This window comes from Scylla paramamosain, unplaced genomic scaffold (genome assembly GCF_035594125.1).
Source record: "Scylla paramamosain isolate STU-SP2022 unplaced genomic scaffold, ASM3559412v1 Contig59, whole genome shotgun sequence".
NCBI lineage: Eukaryota > Metazoa > Arthropoda > Malacostraca > Decapoda > Portunidae > Scylla > Scylla paramamosain.
Window position 1 is genome coordinate 452,210 of NW_026973724.1, and position 10,490 is coordinate 462,699.

A 10,490-nucleotide genomic window follows, 5' to 3' on the forward strand; every position below is an offset into this window, starting at 1 on the left:
AATGTTTGGGTTAATAGAGAGAGAGAAGAAAAGAAAGATAGAATTTATATATTTTACCTGTTAATCCTTTGAGTGCTAATGATGCTATGACAGTCCATTAAGTTTGCAAGGAGAGAGAGAGAGAGAGAGAGAGAGAGAGAGAGAGAGAGAGAGAGAGAGAGAGAGAGAGAGAGAGAGAGAGAGAGAGAGAGAATCACCATGACAGCAGGAAACTAATATGTGAGTCCTTTCCTGTCACCCCCCTCCCTCTTTCACCATTCCTACTCCCTTCTTCCCTTCTCCTATTCCCCTTACCTTTCCTCCCTTTTCCTCCCTTTTCCTCCAGCTGACCCTTGTTTTTGTTTCCCATTTTTTCTTCACCTGGGTAATTTTGTCGGGGGGTTGGGGGAAACATACTGATACGATCTCTCTCTCTCTCTCTCTCTCTCTCTCTCTCTCTCTCTCTCTCTCTCTCTCTCTCTCTCTCTCTCTCTCTCTCGAAAATTGAAGGTGGGGAGAGCAGAGGGGAGGGAGAGGGAGGAGGAGAAAGGGGGAGGTGGTGATTTGAAGGTGATGCGACTGTGATGGCTGTGCTGTGATAATGTGCTGATGATGATGATGGTGATGGTGACGGTTCATTCAATTCTTGTTGGTTTGTCTGATGTGTGTGTGTGTGTGTGTGTGTGTGTGTGTGTGTGTGTGTGTGTGTGTGTGTTCGCCTTAATATTACATCTTTCCCTCACTTCTTTCCTTTCTCACTTATTTCTCGTCTGTTTTTTTTTTTTTTTTTATAGTTCTTCATTTTTTTCTCTTCCTCATTTCTTCTTTTATATTTTCCCTCGTACATTTGCTGTGTGTCGCTCAAATTTCCTTCACTCTTCGTCATTTCTCTTCCATATTTCCTTGACATAACCTGTCATCTCTCTCTCTCTCTCTCTCTCTCTCTCTCTCTCTCTCTCTCTCTCTCTCTCTCTCACACACACTTTTTCTTATCTTTCTTTTCACAAACACCGTAATCTTTCCCTATCACCTTCCATTTACCTAAACATCACCTGACTGACATTCTCACCTTCCCCTCTTACTCTCCCCATCACCTTCTCCCTCTCCCTCTCTCTCTCTCTCTCTCTCTCTCTCTCTCTCTTAAGCATCCAGGGGCCAGATCCACGAAACGGTTGCTACTTTTAACAAACTGCGATCAGCGCCCATTATCAACCTCGGACCGCCATATGGTATCCACGAACGCATAAGAGGTTGGTGTTGCCATAGTAGCAAGGTTGTAAAGTTACAACCTCCTGAGGTGATGTAGGTTAACTCCACCTCGCCTGAAAACTCTTATATAAATATTTATGTGCACAAAATAACCTTTTTTTAATTGTTTACAAGCTTTACCAGCAAGGAAGCATGGTTTTGTGATGCATAAAGTGAAATCTTGCATGGAACACTGAAAACAAATGAAGAGGCTGATTTGTCCCACACGTGCGCACTCCCCATTCCCCCACCCACTAACAAGTGTGTACTGTGATTACGTATTGTTTTCGTCGTTTCTTGTGCATATATTGGATATTTTCTTAACATACTACCACGTTCGTGCCTTGAGGCAAGAAAGGCGCTTTCAGGATCGCCACGACCCCTTGGCATTGAGTGATAATGAGCTCATGATCAAATATCGCTTCCCGCGGCAGACCTACTAAACCTCTTGTTTGAGGAGATGCAGGCTCAGCTGGAGAGAAGGACAAGGCATAGCCAGGCATTACCAACTCACACCCAGGTTCTGCTGGCCCAGAGACTGTTTGCCAGTGGGCCCTTCCAAAACGTCATTGGAGACACTGCTGGTAAGATGATACTGGTGTTGCATGCTTCAGTACAGGGGCTGGCTGTTGTGGAAGTTATCAGGGAGCCCTTTCCCTGACCTTATTAATGGTCTATTCTCTTACATTCTTCGCATATACCTTTAGATACACATAAAACGTAACTTTAAGGCGAGGAAGAAGTGCCCCTGCCCTTCAGGGAGTCCAAGGGATGGGCGAAGGCCCCCCAGAGATTAGGTTAGTCACCGTACACTTTTATAAGAAACATTACCTAATCCAACATAACCACAGGGGCTAGACCCACCCTTAAGGACACTACTATAAGTTAGCATAACCTGTGGAACACCCCTGAAGGATGGGGGTACATATATGTTTCAGGTTTATCAAGAGGTACTGTATATGTGAAAGAATGGAAGAGGATAGACGTGTAATAAGGACAAGAGAGGACTCCAAACAATTACCACTACTTTTTGTGTAAACAAATTGCATAATATCCCATAAATAACTTTTGTAGGTGAATAAACTGATGTTCAGTGTGGTGAATAATACTTAAGTGTGGCTGACTTTCAAGGATAAAAGGCATAAAAGTCAACCTGCTGCATGCCACAGTTTATAAAGTTGTAATCCAGTGTTAGGAACATGCCAAGATTAGTTAATAGTGTCAAAATATGTGAGTGCACAATTGATAAGGAGGGATGAGGGATGATGCCAACCTTACCAAACCTGCTGTCAAGTACCCCCAGGGCTGCCCCTTCCTCACACACCACATTATTATTCATGTGTACAAATATTTCTAGACTTGTAGGTTTATTTCTGACATGTTTCTAACACTGTCTTGAGGATAACTTGATTTATTATACTGCTGGCAAAAAAAGTTGACAGATGTAATGTGTGCGTGAATACGGCTGCACTCATGGAAACAACACTGTACTACAGCTACAAGGATCACATTACATTGCTGCTGTGTTTTTTTTTTTTTTTTCTCTCTCTCTCTCTTACAGCAGAAACATATATCTTATTTAAAATAAATAAATAAATAAAATGAAAACTAATGGCTTATAATCTGCTTTCAGGACCTATGCAAGCAAGTGTCAGCAGGGTCTTCAAGTGTGTGTGTGCACCGTGTTGAGTGATAAGTCAGTGCAGGAAATCAAGATGCCTCCAACACACCTTGATCAAAGGAGAACTGCACACCAGTTCTTCAGGATTAAAAATTTCCTAACGGTTATTGGGGCCATTGATGGTAAGATTAACAATAATGTATTTTATTTTAAATTTAGTGCTGTTGTTATAATCTATCACTTCATCGGTGTTTCCTTTGAGTGAAAGGTATCTCACAGCCTCAAGTTCCTGTTAAGCATTAAAAAGTTTTCATATTTTATGTATATATATATATATATATATATATATATATATATATATATATATATATATATATATATATATATATATATATATATATATATATATATATATATATATATATATATTAATTTTTTTTTTTTTTTTTTTTATGTAGGAAGGACACTGGCCAAGGGCAACAAAAATCTAATAAAAAAAATGCCCACTGAAATGCCAGTCCCTAAAAGGGTCAAAGCAGTGGTCAAAAATTGGTGGACAAGTGTCTCGAAACCTCCCTCTTGAAGGAATTCAAGTCATAGGAAGGTGGAAATACAGAAGCAGGCAAGGAGTTCCAGAGTTTACCAGAGAAAGGGATGAATGATTGAGAATACTGGTTAACTCTTGCGTTAGAGAGGTGGACAGAATAGGAGTGAGAGAAAGAAGAAAGTCTTGTGCAGCGAGGCCGCGGAAGGAGGGGAGGCATGCAGTTAGCAAGATCAGAAGAGCAGTTAGCATGAAAATAGCGGTAGAAGACAGCTAGAGATGCAACATTGCGGCGGTGAGAGAGAGGCTGAAGACAGTCAGTTAGAGGAGAGGAGTTGATGAGACGAAAAGCTTTTGATTCCACCCTGTCTAGAACAGCAGTATGAGTGGAACCCCCCCAGACATGTGAAGCATACTCCATAAATGGACGGATAAGGCCCTTGTACAGAGTTAGCAGCTGGGGGGGGTGAGAAAAACTGGCAGAGACGTCTCAGAACACCTAACTTCATAGAAGCTGTTTTAGCTAGAGATGAGATGTGAAGTTTCCAGTTCAGATTATAAGTAAAGGACAGACCGAGGATGTTCAGTGTAGAAGAGGGGGACAGTTGAGTGTCATTGAAGAAGAGGGGATAGTTGTCTGGAAGATTGTGTCGAGTTGATAGATGGAGGAATTGAGTTTTTGAGGCATTGAACAATACCAAGTTTGCTCTGCCCCAATCAGAAATTTTAGAAAGATCAGAAGTCAGGCGTTCTGTGGCTTCCCTGCGTGATATGTTTACCTCCTGAAGGGTTGGACGTCTATGAAAAGACGTGGAAAAGTGCAGGGTGGTATCATCAGCATAGGAGTGGATAGGACAAGAAGTTTGGTTTAGAAGATCATTAATGAATAATAAGAAGAGAGTGGGTGACAGGACAGAACCCTGAGGAACACCACTGTTAATAGATTTAGGAGAAGAACAGTGACCGTCTACCACAGCAGCAATAGAACGGTCAGAAAGGAAACTTGAGATGAAGTTACAGAGAGAAGGATAGAAACCGTAGGAGGGTAGTTTGGAAATCAAAGCTTTGTGCCAGACTCTATCAAAGGCTTTTGATATGTCCAAGGCAACAGCAAAAGTTTCACCAAAGTCTCTAAAAGAGGATGACCAAGACTCAGTAAGGAAAGCCAGAAGATCACCAGTAGAGCGGCCTTGACGGAACCCATACTGGCGATCAGATAGAAGGTTGTGAAGTGATAGATGTTTAAGAATCTTCCTGTTGAGGATAGATTCAAAAACTTTAGATAAGCAGGAAATTAAAGCAATAGGACGGTAGTTTGAGGGATTAGAGCGGTCACCCTTTTTAGGAACAGGTTGAATGTAGGCAAACTTCCAGCAAGAAGGAAAGGTAGATGTTGACAGACAGAGCTGAAAGAGTTTGACTAGGCAAGGTGCAAGCACGGAGGCACAGTTTCGGAGAACAATAGGAGGGACCCCATCAGGTCCATAAGCCTTCTGAGGGTTTTGGCCAGCGAGGGCATGGAAAACATCATTACGAAGAATTTTAATACGAGGCATGAAGTAGTCAGAGGGTGGAGGAGAGGGAGGAACAAGCCCAGAATCGTCCAAGGTAGAGTTTTTAGCAAAGGTTTGAGCAAAGAGTTCAGCTTTAGAAATAGATGTGATAGCAGTGGTGCCATCTGGTTGAAGTAGAGGAGGGAAAGAAGAAGAAGCAAAGTTATTGGAGATATTTTTGGCTAGATGCCAGAAATCACGAGGGGAGTTAGATCTTGAAAGGTTTTGACATTTTCTGTTAATGAAGGAGTTTTTGGCTAGTTGGAGAACAGACTTGGCATGGTTCCGGGCAGAAATATAAAGTGCATGAGATTCTGGTGAAGGAAGGCTTAAGTACCTTTTGTGGGTCACTTCTCTATCATGTATAGCACGAGAACAAGCTGTGTTAAACCAAGGTTTAGAAGGTTTAGGACGAGAAAAAGAGTGAGGAATGTACGCCTCCATGCCAGACACTATCACCTCTGTTATGCGCTCAGCACACAAAGACGGGTCTCTGACACGGAAGCAGTAGTCATTCCAAGGAAAATTAGCAAAATACCGCCTCAGGTCCCCCCAACTAGCAGAGGCAAAACGCCAGAGGCACCTTCGCTTAGGGGGATCCTGAGGAGGGATTGGAGTGATAGGACAAAATAAAGATATGAGATTGTGATCGGAGGAGCCCAACGGAGAAGAAAGGGTGACAGCATAAGCAGAAGGATTAGAGGTCAGGAAAAGGTCAAGAATGTTGGGCGTATCTCCAAGACGGTCAGGAATACGAGTAGGGTGTTGCACCAATTGCTCTAGGTCATGGAGGATAGCAAAGTTGTAGGCTAGTTCACCAGGATGGTCAGTGAAGGGAGAGGAAAGCCAAAGCTGGTGGTGAACATTGAAGTCTCCAAGAATGGAGATCTCTGCAAAAGGGAAGAGGGTCAGAATGTGCTCCACTTTGGAAGTTAAGTAGTCAAAGAATTTCTTATAGTCAGAGGAGTTAGGAGAGAGGTATACAGCACAGATAAATTTAGTATGAGAATGACTCTGTAGTCGTAGCCAGATGGTGGAAAACTCGGAAGATTCAAGAGCGTGGGCACGAGAGCAGGTTAAGTCATTGCGCACATAAACGCAGCATCCAGCTTTGGATCGAAAATGAGGATAGAGAAAGTAGGAGGGAACAGAAAAGGGGCTACTGTCAGTTGCCTCAGACACCTGAGTTTCAGTGAGGAAAAGAAGATGAGGTTTAGAGGAGGAGAGGTGGTGTTCTACAGATTGAAAATTAGATCTTAGACCGCGAATGTTGCAGAAGTTAATGAAGAAAAAGTTGAGGGGGGTGTCAAGACACTTAGGGTCGTCGACAGAAAGGCAGTCCGACCTGGGGACATTTATGGTCCCCTCCCCAGATGGGGACTCCGAGGCTGGTGTAGGAGTCGCCATGATTTTAAAATTTTTTGAGTGAAGGGTGTGTGTGTTATTAGGTGCTTGTAGTTTTGTGTGGAGGAAGAGAGTTGTCTTTAGAGGGCAGGCTGTGACTACCCCCTTGTGTTGTGAGACACAAAGGGAAACGTTCAGTGAGGTCACAGCTGGGTTTAATGATAAGTTCACAGCACCCCCTGAACAGTGCTTTAGACCTCACTGGGAGTAATTATCGTTTCGGCAGGTGTCTACTGCCTCCTCCTATATATGTAGCTACTGTGTAACATGATCATGTAATAGTTTCTTTTGTGTGCACAGGCAGCCACATTACCATGAAGGAGCAAAGTGTGGATGAGGCCCTCTACTTGAACTGGAAAAGGTATCACTCCCTCTGAACATCCAACTTGTTTGTGATGCAAGTGAAGTGATCCTCAGCTACTGCTCCAGATTGCCAGGTATATAGCATTATTGCATCACATGTTTACCCAACCATGTATTTTATTGATTTTCATGTGACTGCACATGGTTACTGGTATTGCATAAGAAAACATAGTGTGATAAGCCTTGACATTAGTTATAAATGAACACTTGATATACTCTTTTATAAGTAATGAATCCTCTTGTATGAAATCTCACTTTTCACAGGTGCCTGCACTCTTGTGGAGGTGGCTTGCAGTACAGACCCATCAAGTGTGTCAAAATAATTAATACTTGCCTGCTCCTACACAACTGCTGCATCAAGTTCCTGATGACATACGTACTTGTCACTATTTTTCTGGTAGTTGACAGGATATATCTGTATCATGGACATTAGATTTAACCGAGTACAGTCATGAATGTTCTTACACTTGTTGTTGGGGTAATGAAATTTGTCAGAAGTGTACCATCATTTAACAAAAATAAACATTCTTTTTTTTTTTTTTTCCTACAAAGATGTCTGAAAGTCATTATGGTTTGGGCTAGTTTTAGATCATCAGAATGCTAAATGTCAAACTACATGACTGTTCCTCTACAATATAACTTTAAACAAATGGAACAGTTAGGTTCCAGTCCCTAGACCTCTCAGACCCTCACAAAAGTCTGCTTACAGCTACCACCTCTTGAGGATGAAACAGTGCCCCATGCTGATACCAACCCTGCTGTGCTGTAGAGGGGTCAGTGTGCTTCAGGCAGAATTGTGTAGCAAGAAATCATACAAAACTTCTTCCAGCACTGAAGTAAGGAAGTGAGGTCAGTAATCATGTAATGAGTGAAATAATGGTTTTCCATGTATCACTGCATACTAAATGAAAGAGATCAGTGCAACATTTAAATTCATCAAATACTTAAGTGGCTTGCTAGTATTAGGTATGAATAACACAAATAGATTAAAAAAGTGCTGTAGATTTATTTAAAAATAAAATAAAATTACCAATTACCAAAGTCTTTGCAAGAAAAAGAAAAATATAACATATATGAGTATAGTTCACATCCTGAAAAAAAAAAAAAAAGTAAATAAACTTATTTACAGAAATGTCCACCAGCAGGTCACCACAAAACACTAATCTTACTTTTGTATTTTAAGTAACACAGAAGCATTGTAGGTATCACAGTGAAGTTTGGTATTATATTGCACTAACATTAACATGCTGCTCGAGGTTAATGATAGAATTGCTACAACTTAATTCTACAGAAAAGAAATATTGCTTAATATAACTTAATTTGATAACTTAGTCTTATAACTTAACTTAATAAAGGTAAACTTATGAAAGGTAAACATTAAAATGCTATAAATTATTGGTGGCTGGTGTTGGCATTAATGAAGTGCTCAGTAAGTGTTACCAGCTGCTGCAATGAATGCACAATGTTCCTCTGCACTTCAACAGATTGTCAAAGTGCCTGGGACATGTTTTGTACAGCCAGCTGCACCATCACCAGCTCGTCCATACTGAGACTAATCTGCTGTTGGGTTTCCTGTGCTTGAGAGAGAACTTCCAAGTCAGAGTGGCCATCTGAAATACAGATTAGAAGCAAACATGACTACACCTCAAGTTACAAAGTAAGTGGTATTTCAAGTTACATGTCATGCTATCTTGCTGTGTCCTTTTACCTCATTTGCTCCTTGGACCTTTCTGCTATACTGTACCCAGGCTGGTGGTGTGATGCACTTATGGAATCAACACTTTATATGCCTCAGAGATGTATTCCTCAAAAAAAAAATAAATAAATATAATAAAAAAAATAAAATGAAAAATTAGGTCAGAGTAGCAAGAACAACAGACTTACTGGCAGGAGTTGTATAATCAGTGTTCATTGTACTGGAGGACACAACTGAATACATGTTAACATGTTATTCAGCATTGCATGTAGTCATCTATAATGAGCATAATTTGAACAAAGATCTTCTCATCCAGTGCAGATGATACAGCATTGTCAAATCCAGAGGCCCCTGTGGACCCAGCGACACCAGCAGAAGAGGGTTGGATGGCTCCAACACCACTGCTGGTGGAAGGCTGTGGTCCTAGAGGCCCTGACACTTCTGGAGAAAAAAAAAAAAAAAAAAAAGCTGTCATTACTGCAGGTAGAGAATAAGCTGGTATTCTTTGAGTGATGTTTTTATTGACAAATTTTTCTTTTAATTAGCAGTCAACCTAGTCATGTCTGTGTTTATCACATGGTTTTGCTGAGTTGATGAGCAAATGTGCAGATGAACATTCATGAAGATGAGTGTTGGACATGATGCTGCCAGCCCCATGGAAGATGATGCTGTAGCACAATTATTTTTACATTACAGTACTGCACTTAAAAACAGCATTAATTTACAAAATGTAATTTGACCTTTGTTAGTTTACTTATGCAGTGTGGTGCCATCACTTTCAGGGTATGGCAGTCCTGCAAATGTTGTGTGAGACAACATCCACAGCATGACCAACTCCACAGCAGTGTGTGTTGTCTCATCTGGAGGCCCCCACCTGCATGGATATGAATGTTGCAATTATCACCCACTTAGAAGTTCACATGTAAAGCCAAATCAACTTGGTGTAAATCATGAATGCATTAGAGCACAATAATGTTATCTAGCACTGCAGTGGTCATTGTCTCAGACCTGACTGCCAGAGGTACTGTACATACTCCTATTTATAATCCATTGCTTAGTTGGTTCTTGGTTATGTTTATTGACTATATGGGTAAATTTTGTAACAGCACCAATAATTAAATACATGTACACAAGAGCAAACTTCTTTTTATACAACTGCAGGGGTTTTAAGCACTGCTAACAATCACCTAACCTAACTAACCTAACCTAACCTAACCCTCCTTCCTCAACAAAGTAAAACCAATGTTCAAGAAATAAAATTTATTACAGCAGTTTGTGTCCCAAAGGCTGACCAGAAAGAAACTTTTTTTTTTTCTCCCAATATGTAACTGAAAGTCATACAGAGGAATTTGTTCATATTACTCAAAACAATGTTCAGCAATGCCCAAAACATTAGTTAATTAAATTCCATGAGCAATTAGGTCAAGACAAAATATGAATCAAATATGGTAGTGTGGGTAAATTTTTACTCTTTCATCTGTTTATCTTTCTCTCTCTCTCATGCTTCCCTTCGCACGTAATTCGCAATATTTCTTTCTTTTATTTGCCTTGTCCTCTTTATTGTCCTCTATCCTCTTTTAAGTATTATTCCACGTCTATTTTCTCCTTTTTTCCTCCTCCCCATGTTACCTTTAAGCGGTGCGGTGTGTGCACACACGGGGCGTGGTGTGTGCAGGGATTTCACTGTAATGCTGAAACATTTCTCCATCTTTCTTCACAGATTTCAGTTTCGTGGCTTTACATAGTAGCGTCATAATTAAGCTCTTTTTCTGGGAGTGATGAGCAACTCTGAGAAACACGGCGAGGGAACAGCTGGTGTGGTGATCCTGGGGAGACTGAAGGGAAGGGGAGGCTTGAGGGGAGTTACAAAACAAGATTTGATGGAGCTGACACCGGGACGGCTTTCAGACAGGCGTGTGGAGGTGGGGGAGGGACATTCTGAAGGCGTGTGATGGGCTGGCTGTGTGTGGTGCCGGGAGCTTTGGCACATATGTCATTCATTGCTGGCAGTTATTGGTACAAGCACGGTCACAAGGCGAGGGACGGGCCACGCTTGTCTCCAGTGTCTGCCATTTGCACTCC

General features: G+C 41.3%; 1 long non-coding RNA gene across 7 annotated transcripts; it reads left to right on the forward strand.

The window, feature by feature from the left end:
- The first annotated feature begins 242 nt into the window (after nucleotides 1–242).
- On the forward strand, nucleotides 243–9,548 carry LOC135098389 (uncharacterized). 7 transcript variants are annotated; one of them, XR_010266933.1, is made up of 9 exons: nucleotides 243–1,229; nucleotides 1,363–1,811; nucleotides 2,861–3,030; nucleotides 6,650–6,786; nucleotides 6,977–7,109; nucleotides 7,422–7,561; nucleotides 8,197–8,369; nucleotides 8,725–8,891; nucleotides 9,191–9,548. It is a non-coding gene; the product is annotated as an uncharacterized LOC135098389 (long non-coding RNA). The 7 variants fall into 7 exon arrangements; XR_010266935.1 differs by having other exon boundaries at nucleotides 944–1,229; nucleotides 1,577–1,811; XR_010266937.1 differs by having other exon boundaries at nucleotides 946–1,811; nucleotides 7,422–7,548.
- Nucleotides 9,549–10,490: the final 942 nt, after the last annotated feature.